Source organism: Globicephala melas, chromosome 9, assembly GCF_963455315.2.
Source record: "Globicephala melas chromosome 9, mGloMel1.2, whole genome shotgun sequence".
Classification (NCBI taxonomy): domain Eukaryota; kingdom Metazoa; phylum Chordata; class Mammalia; order Artiodactyla; family Delphinidae; genus Globicephala; species Globicephala melas.
In genome coordinates this window covers 86,758,595-86,776,803 of record NC_083322.1, presented here as the reverse complement: position 1 = coordinate 86,776,803, position 18,209 = coordinate 86,758,595, and the positions used below count along the sequence as shown (strand labels likewise).

At 39.3% G+C, this 18,209-nt stretch overlaps 1 protein-coding gene across 3 annotated transcripts in view; it reads right to left on the bottom strand.

Moving 5' to 3' along the window:
- LHFPL3 (LHFPL tetraspan subfamily member 3) overlaps positions 1–18,209 on the bottom strand; it is a 533,932-nt gene that overhangs the window by 306,636 nt on the left and 209,087 nt on the right. The window lies entirely within an intron of this gene.

Here is an 18,209-nt window from a genome sequence, read left to right as displayed (position 1 = left end):
ATATTCTTTTGAGCTAAAACAGACTTGATCACTTGCCGAATCAAACTCCATATTTCTCTCTTGCTTCCAAAGCCACATCTCTAATAGGTAGACCATAGATGAGCCTAAAATTATAATTGTGTGTTATTTTACAAACTTTTTAAAATAACAAAATATAGATTTAAATCTGTGAGGAAAATACTTGAAAATATCACCACATTTTTTTTATATGACAGATTTGTTTTTTTTCAAAACTCAAGTGGTACATCTCTTGAAAGGAATAGAATTACTCAGTTAAAATCAGTACTTTCAGCCAGACTGATAGCCCGAATATCCACCAATCCACCAAATGACTCAGAGTGGCTATCCCTGGGTGGGAGGAGTGTTCAAGATTTTAGGTTTTTATATTCTACTTTACATATGGCATATTGTTAGTTTTTTTTTTTAAATAAAAACACATACAATTTTTGAAAGATTTTTTAAAAACCAAAATAGAGTACATCCAGAGAATCAACAGGATGGTCAATATAGTAAGCACCATTCCTCTGAGGAAGGAATGAGAGCATAAGCATATTTACCCTTGGGAAGACTTGGTTGTCTGCAGATAACTAAGCGTTCCTGGAGATGGGTGGTGAGTGGGAGAATATGGTGGGGTGGTGTTTCTTCTGAAGGCAGAATTCAGGTTAATTGGTGGAAACAACAGGGAAGCAGATTTTTGTTTCTATTCAAGGACCATTTTCCTTATAACCTGAGCCACTCCTCAGTGGATTTGGCTTCTTTCAAAGGAGTGAGCTCCTAATCACTAAATGTGTTTAAGGAAAGACTTGGGAACCATGGGCCGAGGACTTCAGAGATGAGGCATCTGCACTGTGAGGAAGCAAAGGATGGAGAATGGAGGAGCTTTGAGGCTCCTTCCAAACAGAAGATTCTCTGATTTGTGCTGAAACACATAACTTCATTCCATACCTCATCTTTTTCCATTGACTGAAGATTAAAAAAACATAGGAAAGAGTTTAGTTTAATGGAGAATCATTTATGGTCTCTTGACTGGATGAAATGACAAATTCTTAAATTTTTCATGGCCTTTTTATTATACAGTCTAAAGTAGACACAGGGTATCACGTAAAAATGAGAAGTATGAATTACTGACATCATAAACCATTTAGGATGAATTTGCTCAAGGAGTTCATAAGAGGTTTTTAATACTGAGGCAAGATGAATTTAAGCAGAGTATGAGTAAGAGTATGAAATATAATCAAAGTAACGTTTTAATTCAGATGCTACTCTTATTTACATTTGCTGAGTTCTCCAAAAGAGCCCTTTTTACCAGGTGAACACTGAGGGCAGGATGTCTGAGTCATGTGAAAATGTCTGATTATTTACAAGGTAAGCACAGCCAATTTTCCAGAATGATTATTAGAAGGAAAATCAGGGTTATTTGGGTAGGGTGTATATTTACATATAAAAGTTCATAAGAAAGCAGTAGAGTTTATTCCAAGCAATTCTATTATCATCAGTGATATCTATTATCTATTAGATAGTGATATCTATTATCATCAGTGGAAACTGATGATAGAGACAGTGCAGCTGCTAGGCGTTCATTCTAGGATAAACAGGGACAGGTACTGGAAATACATTTGCTTCAGATATAGCATCTGCCCATTTATCAAGGAGACTGAAATTCAAGAAAATTGCTCCATCTTTTTTGGCTTGTGACAAAATAAAAAATGCAAATCATACCATCAGGCCCAAGTTCTGACTTGAACCCAGGTCTACCTAACATCCTGGCTGAGTAGACAGTGGCGTCACTGGGGACATAGCCAGTTGAGCTCCTGAAATTCCACCGTAGAAAATCCTTCTTTCGGGTGAAGCTTTCTTGTAATAAGGCTCTAACCGAAGTGTGGTACCATCACGAGGGGTGTGAGCAATGCTGATGATGCTGAGTGCGGGGCAGGACTGACAAGAGCAGGCAGAAGGTAGCAATGGAAAGGCCTCAGTCAATCAATCAATCAATCAAAATTGATTGGGTATTTACTCTGTAATGATAAATTTTACCCATCCCACTATTTTCCAATGGCTTGTGGAAGGTAGAGCTCTCATAACACAGAAACAGTCTGATTTAATTTAAGCCAGCACTTTAAACATGTAAGAGCAAACACATTTTGGAGAAATCAACATTTTCATATAACACTCTTATGCTCCAAAACACAATGAGTCATGTCTCTGCTATAGCAAATATTTATGATTCTCATGAGTTTGTCTTAAGATTATCCTTGAAGATAATCAGGAAAATTGGGTGGTGGCAGGGGATGGAAGGCAGTAGAGCACAGTGCTTGAGAAGATAGTTTCTAGTTTCAGTTTCAAACAGAAACTAGAGTTTGTTCGAATCTTATTTCCATTATTTATAGGCTATGTGACCTGGGGCAAGTTACTCAACTTTCCTAAGCCTATTTTGTATCATGCATATAGGGGAAATAAAAGAATCTCCTTCATACGGCCTGTTGTCAGAATTAAATGACATAACATCCCAGACTAAGCGTTGTGCCTGGCACATAATAACCCCTCAGTAAATGTTAGATGTCGTTATGAATACTGCACTTACAATTGTTTCTATTAAGAGATGACTGAATGAGAAGTTGCGGACAATCATGTGTAATTCTTTCTACCTTTGCCATGAAAGTAAGACTATTTACCTTTAATTTGCAGGTCCAATGTCATTCATTCATTTGAATGTGTTTATTGTATATCAGCAAGATGCTGGTGATATTAAGACAGATAAGACATTACTCTGTCCTCATGCTCCTTGGAGTCTAGCAGAGGACACAGTCATAAAAACAAATACTTGTAGTACAATGTCACGGGTGCTACACTGGGGATAAATGTAACAGATACCATGGCCCAAGGAAGGAAGGTAAGGACACAGGAAGACTTCATCCTCTGAATCTCTGTTCTTCAATCACTATATTGTCTACAGCTGGACATCTATCCAGGGCCACAACATAAAAGATGAGTTAAAAACATAATTTAATAAAAATATGACATTAGAGGTATTGAATCTTTTAATGAAGGCTAATCACCAACTCTATTCATTCTCAGGGGGATCTTTTCTGTTGTTGTTCAAATATACTTATGTTAGCCTGTCACTTTCATGTATGTTGAATATGTGCTTCAATATTCAGTCAAAACAAAGCTTCTTTCCCCATTAATTCAGATTGAAAAAAAAGCCCACTAGTTTTTTTAATAACATTATGTTGTTTTACATCTCAAGGAATAGAGTCACGGAAAACTTAACAGCAATCCAAGGAACTGATTGAAAAGTTTAGTTATTGATTCATAACGTTTTAGGAAATGAATCCTAGTTTCTCTGGCCTTCGGCAGGGAATCACCAGCGTGTTTTTGGGAGACAAGAATCTGCACTATATCATGGGTGGGAAGAAGACAGAAACAACCAGAAAGGAAAAGGAAGCTGCCAGATGGGCAGTATGCTTTTTAGCATGTCATACAGGCTGCAATCAGGGGTTAGTTAGGTCTACAAGAGAGAGGCCCTATAGATACTCTAAGGTTAGAGGGTAAATGTAAGATGTCAGTCCTGCAATAACAGAAAGAAGAGTGGACTGTGAGTAAGATGATCAGAGCCCTAGTGTTAACTGTGCAAGAAATTCATATGTGACCTTGGTTAAGTCATTTAACATTCACCAGCCTTGGCTTTCTCAGCTGAATAACTTCCCATCTCTTCTACAAATACTGAGTACTTACCATGGGATAAATAATAAGATTCAAAGAAGAATAGGACATGGTCCCTGCCTCCAGGGAGCTCACAGTTTGGTGAGGGAGATGAGCAAAACACAAGTACCTTTAGCACAAGAGGAAGAGTGCTACATGATATCAGATGCTTAACCGGGATTGCACACCAGAATTGCTTTGGGAGTTCCATCTTGCATCTACCAAGTCACTTGCTCTCCGTGGAGCCTGAGTTTGAAAAGTCTCCCCCGGTGAATCCCAGGGATTCACCTATTAGGGATCCTATTAGAAGCTATTTGTCTCCAGGGTTCCTTGAGGGTCCATATGAGGGGTGTGGGGACTGAAGGGGAGGGTAATTTAAACAAGAGTATTAGCCTCGGGCCCCTTCCACCCTGACATATTTGAACCTACAGAAGAGCAAAGCATGGCTCCTGGGAAGGCATCATTGGTACCTCGAGACCTGACTGAGAGAGCAGCAGACATGTATCAGGGTGCAGGGCTTAGAGGGACAGGAGGAAAAGTATCTCAGGTCTGGAAGGGGTGGGAGGGTCTACAGGAAAACACAGCTGGCATGACAATTAGTTCAACAGCTGGGCTTGTCTGTCTGTACTGAAGGTATGCCCTCTACAGAATGAGGCAGGGATCCACAGGAGCATGTGGAATGATGCACTAGGTCCGTGGGGCATCTTCACGATACAACCTAAAAGGAAAGAATCCCCCTTCCCTCACTACTAGCCCCAGTCACTTTCTTCACTGTGGGCTGGTCTCTGACAAAAGAGCTTTCTTATACTGTCTAAAAGGACGCTAGAGCCTCCCCCAAAGAAGAATGGACAAACATAGCTTTGCGACTAGAGGAATGCTTTTGTCCTAGCATCTGTTGGTTTTGACGTAAAACTTGTCCAGATCCTCATCTGATGCCATAGATGGGCTGACACACCAGCTTTGGGGATGTTAGTACATTCAGAGAGAAGAATGTAAGAATGCCCACATCTCCTGATACAATGTGGGCATAACCAAGGAGAACGAAAGCTGCTTTAGAAGCTCTTGAAGGCTCATCAAGTCAGCGGCGTCTCCTGAGAGTGACTGATTTATTCAGAGGGTCTAAAACGTTCCTATGATTAAACTGCTCTATTGCCTGTGCGTGCCTATAGACATAATTACTGAGAAGAAGTCATTGAACTCATTGGTAAAGGAAAAATTACAGAATCTTCTAAAATATGCATGGTCTCTCAATCACTAGAAGTCACTTTAGAAACTCCGCTGTCACAAAAGTTAAGTGAAAGACTGTACTACCTAAAAACTTAGTTTGATATAAAGCTGACTGTTGCAGCTCAATAACAAAAAAACAAACAACCCAATCCAAAAATGGGCAGAAGACCTAAATAGACATTTCTCCAAAGAAGATATACAGACTGCCAACAAACACATGAAAGAATGCTCAACATCATTAATCATTAGAGAAATGCAAATCAAAACTACAATGAGATATCATCTCACACCAGTCAGAATGGCCATCATCAAAAAATCTAGAAACAATAAATGCTGGAGAGGGTGTGGAGAAAAGGGAACACTCTTGCACTGCTGGTGGGAATGTGAATTGGTTCAGCCACTATGGAGAACAGTACGGAGGTTCCTTAAAAAACTACAAATAGAACTACCATATGACCCAGCAATCCCACTACTGGGCATATACCCTGAGAAAACAAAAATTCAAAGAGAGTCATGCACCAAAATGTTCACTGCAGCTCTATTTACAATAGCCCAGAGATGGAAACAACCTAAGTGCCCATCATCGGATGAATGGATAAAGAAGATGTGGCACATATATACAATGGAATATTACTCAGCCATAAAAAGAAACGAAATTGAGCTATTTGTAATGAGGTGGATAGACCTAGAGACTGTCATACAGAGTGAAGTAGGTCAGAAAGAAAAAGACAAATACCGTATGCTAACACATATATATGGAATTTAAGAAAAAAAAATGTCATGAAGAACCTAGGGGTAAGACAGGAATAAAGACACAGACCTACTGGAGAACGGACTTGAGGATATGGGAAGGGGGAAGGGTGAGCTGTGACAGGGCGAGAGAGAGTCATGGACATATATACACTACCAAACGTAAGGTAGATAGCTAGTGGGAAGCAGCCGCATGGCACAGGGATATCGGCTCGGTGCTTTGTGACCGCCTGGAGGGGTGGCATAGGGAGGGTGGGAGGGAGGGAGACACAAGAGGGAAGAGATATGGGAACATACGTATATGTATAACTGATTCACTTTGTTATAAAGCAGAAACTAACACACCAATGTAAAGCAATTATACCCCAATAAAGATGTTAAAAAATAAATAAATAAAGCATCCCCACCCAACCCCATCATCAAACTACACCTTTGCCCCAGCCCCGAAAAGAAACGATCACTTTGGAAATTAATTCTTCTCCATAGACTTCATGTTCCAAATTCCTTTCCTGGGCAATCATGTAAGATCTGGCCAGGAATTTATTATTATTTTTTAATTATAAGGAGAGGGTGACACTTCTATCAATAAAATTCTGCTTCAATTAGTAAAAAAAAAAAAAAAAAAAAGCTGACTTTTGTATACAAAATATAGAAATTACATAACCGTTTGAGAGGAAGCAATGCAAATGAAACCAAGTTTGCTGAGAACTACGCCAGTCATTGGGGAATACTGGCACAAAATGTGTGAGGGATGAGCTACAAGCACATTACCTGGAGAAGAGAAATCCTAACAGAAGATCAAGGCGAATTTTTAGTTTCACTTGAAAGTTGTAACATTTTCTCCTTATGAAGTACCTCATACAACATAGTTATGAAATGGAAAATTGCATGTAAGAGATAAAGTTTTCCTTGGTGCTTGGATAAACGAAGAAACAAATGGCACAGAGGGGACTCGACTCCCTCTCAGGTAGTATTTCCTCAAAACTTTTCCTTTTGAAAAATACAAATATAATTCTCATTAGATAAGGTGCACAACTGCCCTGCTGTCATCTCTGGGGAAGAAAGGCACGACTTCCAGGGCCATCAGTTGACTAGTGGGAAAGAGATCAGAATGAAGCTTTGGGCCCTGTCGTGGCCCTCTCCACATCTCTCAGTTTTAATAATATGCGTAATCTTTGGATCTTACTCAAAAATCCATCTTTTTTCCTCCTTAATATTAAAAAGAAACCCTGAAAGCTCTTGTATAAAGTGTATGATTGACAACTCAGTTTCTAAACATGAATAAAAAGACTTGTCATGACAAGTCAGGGTATTTTTATTTCCAGATGTGGAAGCTGAGGGTAGGTGTTAAGTGTAGGGAGAAGGTAGATTCTGAGTCACCAAACTGATTAGAGCTTACCTCCTGATTCCTACCTCTGTTTAGCACTTCCAGTTAAAATACCTTTTCCCTTTGGTGCATGGATGCCCGTGGGCCTTAATAGTGCCCCACACTTGTTGACCCTACCACATACGGGTCAACAAATGTCCCAAACGGTCATCACTCATCAGCAGTTGCCCCAGAATGGGAGCCCAGAGTATCTGTTGACTGGTAATATAAAGGCTACTAAAAGAAAAGACTAAAAAGTCTTCTATACCAGTACAGACCTGGTTTTTGTATAAAAGCCACTTATCATCATAGTTTCTAATGAATCAAGATGCCACATAAGACATACCCTTGCCCCAGAACTGATCTTTAAAGTGACAGGTCATAAGGCAAGATTATTGAAAATTATATCGAGACAGGAAGATAAAGCAGGGTGCCATTTATGTAAACATAGGGAAACTTGAGAAATAAAAGCATAACTACTATCTATCTTCATTTGGATGAAGTGCATGCATTTGCTGAATGGCTTTCATTAAAGTGCCAAGCAATAAGGAATTTGTATTTTAAATTAGTATCTTCCCAGGATTTAAACATTGACGCAGCTTTCATTTTTCCTCCTCTCTTACAACTACTTCTCCTCATATCTACTGAACACACCTGTTTTGGAAAAGTTAGACCAATTTAACTAATAGGCCAGTTTAGTCCTGATTCTTAAATACAGTTCTTTAAAGACTGCTCGAGTAAATAGCAGCATTTCGTCTTCAACATTTGTCTCTTAAATGCATGATTTAAAGCACAGAGCTTTCTGAACAGGAGGTGGACTTCAATTTATGATTTTCTGGAGGGCTTTAGTTTCTTTCAAAATATCTATGAGTCACAACACTGTAAAAGGTTATCTCCACAGGACTAAACATTTTTTCAATAAATATGTCTCGGGCTTCCCTGGTGGCACAGTGGTTGAGAGTCCGCCTGCCGATGCAGGGGACACGGGTTCGTGCCCCGGTCCGGGAAGATTCCACATGCCGCGGAGCGGCTGGGCCCATGAGCCATGGCCGCTGAGCCTGCGCTTATGGAGGCTTATGGAGCCTGTGCTCCGCAACGGGCCACAACAGTGGCCCGCGTACCGCAAAAAAAAAAATATGTCTCATATGTTTGAATGCTTAGGTGATTTCAAAGACTTACTCGTACTTTTCTAAAGTTTACTAGCTAGCTATAATTTTAACTCATTAATAGTATTTCTACTGATGATAAATTCAGCCATTTGCAAAATGACTTTCCAGATAAATGCAGGCCACACATTGCCATTTAATCTTCCACGTTCACAAGATTCCATCACTGACTTCTATCCGCTTATATTTCATGATCACTACCGGAGAGTTGTTGCTAATGGGAGCAGTGAGCGTGGATAATTCACATCCACACAGCCAGCATCCAAGCCTCTGCGTCCAGCACCAAAAGGAAGATGGTGCCGTCTTCACCACTCTTCTACCCACTTTGGGAATCTGGGCACACTTTTCTCCTACATGGACACAAGGTGGGTATCATGGGCTGGCCCTCCCTGGCTTCAGAACCAGAGAGTTCTGCAGTGTCTGTTATTTCAAGGCCCATCTTCCCATCCTCAGCTCCACTGCCTTCTGAAACGGACTGGGTGCACAGTCACATCTGATTGCCTGGGTCTTAGAACATTACCAGACTAGAGAGTCTGAAAGACGTTCAGGAGAACACATTTCTCTCTGTCTAATTTTGCCTGTTTTGTTTCTTTCTCATATAAAAACATTTTTTATTTAGGTGATCTGATGCAATGTGGTATCTAGGTGAGTTTATTCTATTATTCAAATATCTTTTTATCCTTAGCAATAACCAGCTTTTATATCTTACACACCACAGGCCCTCAGTAAATATTTGTTGAGTTGAATGAAGTACGATTCAATATCTTCAGTTCCCACGCTGGCTATTTTACCTATCTTAGTGGTATATTTTGTAATGCAAGGAAGGATTTTCTAAAAGTGGTATCATTACATCAAGAATTACTGAGTCTTGACTATGACAAGCAAAGCTGCGACTGTAACTTACACATCCGAACATCAATCAGTAAAAGTAGAGGCTATAAAGTGCATAGCATAGGGATTATGAACACAAAGCCAGACAAATATAGGTGTAAATCCTGATTCTATCTGGTGTATGACTTTGGCCAGGTACTTCATCTCTCTATTCTTTCTTACATGGGATAATAGTAGCCATACCATAGGATTGTTGGAAGGATCAAGTGAGATATTATATGTGAAGTGTTTAGTATAACGCTTGACATAATTAGCACATACTGCTTATTAATGATAAATTAGAGCTTATAAGTGGTTGCTATTACTATAGCTACTGGGAATCTTCTATGACAGGAAGGTCAATTATTGCAACTCCATTTGCCTAACAATCATTAAGTCCTTGGCTGAATGTCAGTTTTAATATTTCTGCTTAGCTAGATGGTTTCTTTACATTTATTGAGTTTTATATATAAAATGCTAAACTTGAAGGGGATAAAATATAACCCAAGGATCTTCCAATCAGGCTGTTGGCTTGCAATTTGGTTAGGTGCCTTGCAAGATGTAGAACTGATGACAAGTCAGATTTGTAAATCACCTAGAATGCATGATAAGAAAAATAAATATTAATGAAAATAATTATAATGTTATTATAATCCTTTTCCTAGACGAAGACAAGAATGTCAAATCAACTAAGAAAGGTAAAAACATTCAAAAATAAAAACAAACAAAAACCAAAAATATTGACCTGGTTATCAAAATGAAATAGACAAGGATGATTCATTGTAAGACTGATGGATAATATAAAGCATTGTGCAAAGGATCAGAGATCTTTTACTGATGAATTGTCATCAGCCAGAAATAGCCACATCATGAAGTACCTTGGGTATCATATGGAAAGGACTTTGGAACAGACATCACAAGCGAATACTGGGAGACACAATAAATCAGAATGAATCCACAATAATTCACATTCACACAGTCAACACCTGAGCCTCTAATCTGGCCAGACACTGGTTACTGGAAAAGGAAGATTCTTCCAAGCCTGGACTGATTAAGTTCCAGTGTTTACTTCTCAGCATGAAATGTCAATAACAGCTGGGATGTTAATATGGCAACAGATGGGACTTGCTTATTTGTAGGGTATGAAATAATCTCAGTATTCTGTGGTTTTAATTTGTAAGTTGCCTTAAGGCTCATGAAGAATATGACATAGATCAGTAAGGCACAGAAAAAGAAAAGTTAAACTGAAAAGAGAAATGGGAACAAGGTGACATTAAGCCACTTAACACTTTAGATTCATACTCCTCAATTCACTGGACCTAGAGGCAGTTTCATATTGAACCAGGAGAGTTAGGGTTAAAATTTTCTGAAAAATGTTCAAAGATTAGGGAAGTAGCAAGTGGTCTCAACTCATTCCTTCCCCCACCCCACCGCCCATGTTAAGAAAGGACCTAACTCTATCTAGGTTGAGGATGTTGGGTCCTTTATAACTTATCAAAATAGACAGAAAAGCGGCAAAGCAGCAGTGGAGAGCATATTTCTGTGTCTCACAACACAGTTTCTGTGGGCTGCCTTCTGCCCTGAGTTATTAATCTGAAGGCCAAACTCTGGCTTCAGTTCAAAAGGTGTGAACTCTAAGAATGTGAAATGTGGTTTCTCTTGGGCAAGGATATTGTAAAACATCTATACAACAAGACCTGAATTCTTAGTTTAGATTCAGGATCAAAATAACATGGTAGAAAGCTATGCACTGAGCTTAAGGTGTGGAGAGGTACACGTAACCTCTAACATGTAAATAATAATAATGTAACCTCTAACATGTAAATAATCATAATACAGATTAATGTTTAATGAGGCAGAATTCTAAGTGCTTTATGGATACTAATTCATCCAATTTTCAAAATGACACACAAAATATGTACCACTCATATTTTCATTTAAAGAGGGAAAGCCAAAACAGAGAAGTTAAGTAGCATGCCCAGGTCACGCAGCTAATAAAAGGCCGAACCGGGATCTGAACGTATGAGCTTTATCCCTTTTTCATATTTCCAGATTAAAAAAATCTAGATTAAAAAAAGAAGGAAATTAGGAGATAGCAATTTTCTTCATTGGATTCATTAGATAACAAGCAGCAAGCTTAAAAACCCACTACACTTAAAAATATTTCAATATAAAATATACAGATACATAAAGTTCCTAACATAGGTTAATTACAGGTAATATATGCACTTGCTTAGAAATGGCCAAGAACTGAATTTGTTCCTTTTAAGCTCCAACCCTGATTCACACCTCTATTGCTTAATGCAAAAGCGATAGTAAGTCCCCAAATTAAATTTTCTGAGGGGAGAAGGAGATGCCTTCCCATTCCTACTCCACACCTAGGAAACTTAACTCCTCCTCACAGTGCCCTCAGCAACATCTGTCAGGTTGGAAGATCTCGAACAGCATAACCATGGACAGGGTGAGCCCTAATCAATGAGGAGGAAATCACTACAGTGCTAAGTCAGAAAGGGAACCATCGTTTATTGGAAAAGGAACTCACAGCCCGGCTCGCATGGAGCTGTCCATGGTGCTGATCTCTTTTTGAGCCTGGCTACTCATGCTGGTCTTGTTAGTGTTTATTTTGATTACTTGGCTCAGGTCTCGCTCACTCAGTTGCTGCCTGATACCTTTCCAATGTTGCTGTGGAAGACTTTAATCCCTGTGGCCTATCTAGGCAGGGCTTTACAGATTAGGAAACTGAGGCACAAGGAGGTTAATTAATGGGCAGTAAACTGCCCAAGGCATATGGCTAGTAAGTAGTGAAGCTGGGATTCAAACCCAGCCTGGTCAGCAGCAGAGACCACGCCTTCAACCTCCACCTCCCTGAATAAAGGTCTACAAGGCTTAATTAAGTACTGCATAAAAGCAGGCAGGAAGTGCCACACTGTGAAACTGAGAGTTCTGGAGAGGATAAGGTGGCTGATGAGCAGAGCACACCATGAAATGAACAAATGGCCCGCCGGCCAAGTTGCTATAAAGAATTTCCTCTTGGAGGCTGGTTTGCTTTAAAAGGAGTCTTTCTTCCTTTTCTCACACTCCTCCCTGGGAAAGAACTACCCAGCGTTTCGCTTGATTATTCAGCTTTCCCTTATTTTTCTTCCTGAGAATAACCAATACCTTTATTTTAAATAGGATTGCCAAGTTTAGGTAAATTTTTGAATAGTTGTGTTGCCAAGGGTCAGGAGGGCATGCTCGGTTTCCCACTTTGTCATCAACACTGTAATTACTATTACTATGAATACTACAATAATAAGTAATAGAGTAGAGGCATTTGTGAAAAAACAACTTGATTCTGCATTCAAAGTACCGTGACAACATGAGAGGTCTTCCTGAGCAAAACTTATCCACAGGAACATTGCAGCAAAATTAGGGAAGGGGACAGAGAGGAAGGGAATGTTCATGTTCCTAGGAAGAAAACTACACCCCTGCAGGTCAATCTCTGCATACACATCCTGCCTACAAACCAAACCATACCTGAGAAATAGAACCCAAGGGTGAGCTATTCAAAATCTATAGCTGTCAGAAACATGCCAGCATTATTCAAACAGAAACAAAAGTCTCCTATGAAAAAAAGAAATGCAAATCTATGCTTTCCCTAAGCTCAAAGAAATAAAGACTATTTAAAACCTATATTGTTACCAAAATCTCAAAACATCTGTCTTCCCCTGGACCAGCTTAAAAGCTGTTTTTCAAAATACTCCAAAACATGAATGAGTGTGTGCATGCGTGTGTGTGTGTGTGTGTGTGTGTGTGTGGACAAGGCCGGAGCTGGGGCCACTAACCTTATTCAAGTCTATTAAGAAATGTTCCAGTTAGTGTATCGTGTTGTAAGTCTATTGAAAAGGTCAAGGTCTATAGCTGAGCTAAATATAACCTGGTGAGAGAGAGTTAGGAGAGCTCTGGAAAATTTTGAGAGGCTTTCAAACTGTTTGGAAGATAAGAACATTTTTTGAAGGAATTTTATTCTTTTTTTATGAAGTGTGTGATTGAAAAAAAGAGGTATCAAGGATGACTAAAACTTCTTAGACAAATAGCCTTAAAGAGAAATCTAGAATAATTTCTCACTGGTTAAAAAATCATAAAAATAATGCTCTGCTCCTCTTGTCTATCTTTTCTCTAAGAAACTTAAATCATTTTCACAGGTTTAAATAGAGCTGGTAATCTTGTTCCTTTTGTGAGAGTCGAGGTCAGGGTGACCTTCCAAAGACACACAGCTGACCGGGATCCTTTGCTGCTTAAAATCCCAATGACTCCTCATGGCCTGTGGGACAAAGTCCAGAAACCTGCCATGCAAACAAGGCTTTTGGTTTTCTGTCCAATGGTTTCCAGCTCCCTCTTATTCTGTTTTACTCTCATTCATTCTGTGGTCATTCAAATTACCTGTGATATAACTGTGTGCCTTTGGACAAAATGTCCTTTCCCACATTGTCTGCAGGCTCTTCCTCACCCCTGAACTGTTATTTCCCCAATCACGCCACCACTGACAGCTCTGCCCCACCCTCTATTCCTCTTTCCAGGGCAGAAATGATTTCGTCTTCCCTTTGGTCGCCATTGTCCATTTTACAGGCATATGATATAACATCCAGAATATTTATCATATTTATTGGTTAACATCTCTGTCCTCCCCTCAGCTGTAAATTCCAGGAGGGCAGTGTCCACCCAGCACAGTGCCTGGTATATAATAAGTGGAACTATAAATAATCAAGGTCTCCAGATAGATACTGAAGTTAAGCAAATTGTTCTCCATTGTGTAAAGACATCCTCAGATTAATCAAAAATCTTATAATTTTTCTTTTCTAGTCTCATCTCTTCCTTCTCATTATCTGCCTGTTACGAAAGCAAAACCGTGAAAGCAATGTCCCTTGTGGGTTCCCACCGTCCCAACACATATTTGGGTAGAGGAAGTTCATGCCAAATGTGTATGTATATGTAAGCATATGTGTGTGTGTGTGTGTGTGTGTGCACGGGGGGGTGGGGTGGGTGTACCCTGAAAAAATACTAGGCTGGTGACTCCTCTAGCCCTATTTTAATCAATTTTGATGGTTTGTGCCAAGCAATAATAGTTACCTTGTGCCTAGCCTTGAAGAATACTAAAAACAGTTCCACCTTCATTTTATACCATTTTACATGGCAGGAGACTGAGCTCTCACTTGCACAAGATTACTTTTATCAAGAGTCTTCAGGTTTCCTGAACCAATTTCCTACTCATTCCCTTACACTAAACTGAGCTCAATGACAGAAGATCACCACACTTCATGTTCCTTTCCGCATTTCCCTCCAAGAGCACCATACTGTCTGGAACAAAATGCCTGGGTTCAAATCCTAACTCCATCACAGGTTAGCTATGAGACTTAGGGCAGTTTACTTAACCTTCTGTGCTTGAATGTCTTGATCTATACAATGGGGATTAACAATATCCACTTCATTTGATTGTACTATGGGTAAAATGATTAAATACACACACACACACACACACACACACTCTTATAAAATAGAACAATGTCTGAAATATAGTAAAGTCTAGAAAGTATCATTCCTGAACCAGAACCTTTAGCAGCCCACCTTGATTACTACATCAAGTGTGGACTCTCACACTACTTTTAAAATCATCTTTGCTATGTATTCCTTTTTCCACCAATGCACCAGGTTCTCCCATTATTCCCTGTTTAGATCTTATTAACTCCCATCTCAACCTATAGAGGTCTCTTTTCCCCACAGGTCCAACAACTGGATTCTTCAAAGTGGAAGTAAAGTCCAGTTGTCCTGAATATTTCCTGACTCTACACTTCTGCTCTAAGAATCCCTTAATGACTTCACAACTCTATCAAACACTTAAGATAAAGGCACTGAGCTATTGTCTAGCTGTTTCGTGTAGGAAGGCAAGAACAATAGCAGCTGCCTCATTTCTTCCCAGGGCTGGTTGCCAGTTCGTGGTGGTGCTAATTGTCAGAGAACTGCGGCTTTGTGTCTCTCTCACAGGAAGACACATAAAAGGGGTATGGGCACCTCTTTCTTCCTACCACTCTCCTGGGCTGGCTAACCAGTGCAAGCTTGGCCAAACTATATCTCTCCTGGGCAGGGATTCCTATTGGAACACTTAGAGAAGGGAATCTTCTACAAAAAGCAGTTACAAATATAATGATTAATTCAAAAAATCACCAGTTTCTTTTTAAGTTTCAGGACATACATCGATTATACAAATTTATAATTATTGGAGCTCTCCATTTGCTCCTTTCCCTCTGTTATTTCATTTTATAACACAGAACTATTTATGTGTTCATACACAGACATGCAACTGGAGAACGAATGTTTACAATAAAACAAGTAATCAAGACTGAGAGGAAAACTGCATCAATTATTGGAAAGAGAATTTTATGGTTAAAAGAATATTGGTTTCAGACATTTTGGTTCTTATTTAGTTTAAGCATAGGATGAAAATACTACTCAGAATAAAATAACACTCTAAAAAATGTAGTGAGCTTTTAATCTCTAAGTAATAATTAACTGTGTGTATGTTCTCGTAGTTGCCTAGATGTATTTTATATTTCTGAAAAATAATGTTATATTATACCATTTTTTTTCCAGACTTGGAATAGCTGGGATTTAAATTGTATTTGCTGATATTTGCTGTGAGAGCAAATGAAAATATTTTTTCTAAAATGTTGAACTCTAGCTGGCTGTCACATTGCTTATTATTAGATGCATTTGATATAAATGAAAATTGAAGAGGGATTGCCCAAATATTCCTTCCATAAGCTTTTCTGGCTCCTGGAACTTGGAAAGGTATAAATCTCCACTTCATTCTCCTACTTTTCCTCATGTCCTATGGAATAAGAAAGGCCAATGAACTTGCAGGTCAATGTACCGTCTGGAAGTTTTTTGAGGCTGAGAGGAGTTTGCAGGAACATGGCCCTTTGGACGACTGAGGAATCCTGTCTACTCTTACCATCATCAATAATCATGATTTATTTATACAAGATACACATGCATACAAACTGCTTTTATATTCAAGAGGCAACCTTGAAGGATCACCCCAGAACCACGTCACTATTTATCATTCACACCCGTTATAATTCTCATGCTTCCAAGTCCAGATTCCAACCCCTGGAATACACTACTGAAAAAGAAATGCAATATATCCCTCAAGTACTGTGAAGTCACCAATGCAGCCATCAACACAGACAGGTGAATAAATTAATTCCATCTGGAAGCAGGGGAATTAACTGGCATAGTTTATACTTATTTAAAGACAGCATTTGTTGAGTTCTTGTTAATACATGTGCTAGAAACTTTACATTTTCTCACTTAATCCTGTCAACAACCCTGTGAGGTAGGTACAGATTATTACCCTCATTTTACAGAAGAGAAAACTGAGGCTCAGAAAAATGACTAAGGTCACATAGCTTTCTGAGACCAGGCCATGGAGCCAAGATCTGAGCTCAGACCTCCAAATCCAAAATAAAAACATTCATAACTCAGTTATGCAGCTTCTGGAGGACTCAAGAATTTACTGTAGGCGATGACTTCCCTATATGATCCTCTATAGCTACAGTGGATCTTTAATTCAATGTGTTATTAAGGATATTAGCAATAGTAACAATTTGTACCACAATGAAAGGAATCTACATTGTCACTTTCATTACAGGGAGGAAACCATTCATTAAAAGATCAGCCTTCATGTCAATTACTAGTTTCATTACTTGACTTTCTTTTGAGTGTCTTTTTTCTCCCCCTCACCTCTCAACACACAAAACTGCATTTGTTATCTGGTGCCTTATTAAACTTCACTATGCAATGTGTGATTAATAATAGTTGGCAATGAGTCTTGGCTACGTATCAAGGGAATTTCAAAGATAAAGTTACTGATCCAAAAGTGCTAGATTAAATATTTTGTTGTGGATTCATGTATTTCCACTAGAAATATAAAATTAAATACAAACTACAAAAGAGGTGTTAAATCAAATTCCAAGGTCCTTTCCCTGGGATATTTTTTTCAAAGTCAGGATGCAAACAGTGTGCATCAACTAAAGACCCATTAAGTACACTGTGGTTCAGAAAGTTATGTCAGAATGAAACACACCACAATAGCTCAGAAACAGCTTCTGAAACAAAAATTTAGTTTGCTAATATCAGGCCAAAATTTTCCTCCTTTGCAATGTGTGTGTGTGTGTGTGTGTGTGTGTGTGTGTGTGTACTATCCTTTGTAAGAGTTTTAGCTCACAGTGGGCTCATAGGCAGCCAACAATCCACTAAGTTTCAGTGTCTGAAGATTTTCACACAAGTTAAGGAAGAAAGAAAAATGCCTGCCTGTTCCATGTAGAAGAGTGGTGCTTGCCTGTTGTACCCTTTTCAGTTTGCAATGCCCCAGTGGAAGAAAGCCTGGTAGAGGTAGGAGGCTGACCCAGGAAGGCCAATGGTGTAATGTCCTTGTTCTTAGGCTTTTCAAACAGATTTGCTGAAGCAGTGCGCTCCAATTATGGGACCCTTTGGAGGGTGGTAGGAAGGAGCCGCTGGTCGGAAAGATACAATGGGCTAAACTTAGTCCCCTTGACATTTCTAGGGGCTGTCCATACAGTTGGACGGGAGGTGGTGGCTTCCACAGTATTCTACCAGAGCCAACCCGATCAAACTCACCTTGAAGAAAGCCCTTGAAAGATTAGAGCCCTTCTTCATACTCTACTCAGAGCAAGCAGGAAAGATGCAGATGAGTTGACTTGTAACAAGACCTGGATATTCTCTGGAGGTCAGTATTAGAGGAGCACAAGAATCTAGGGAGTGATGGAAAGTGGCAGGGATGAACATCAGAAAAGAGGTCCAGAGCAGGCCATTCAGAAGTAAAAAGCTTAGAGTTGAGCTGGGCTGATACCATTTGATAAAGTTTATTTGACATTTGATCTTTCTCTTCAGTGACAAATAACAAAGCCAGACAAAGATGAAAATAAAAAGGCAGTGACTATGGAAAAAAGAGGAACCAAAGGCAGTCCACGATGGTAGCATAGGAAGATCCTGAACTTACCTCCTCTCACAGATACACTGAACCTACAGATACACATGAAACAATCCTTTTTTAAAAAAAACCTGAAAAC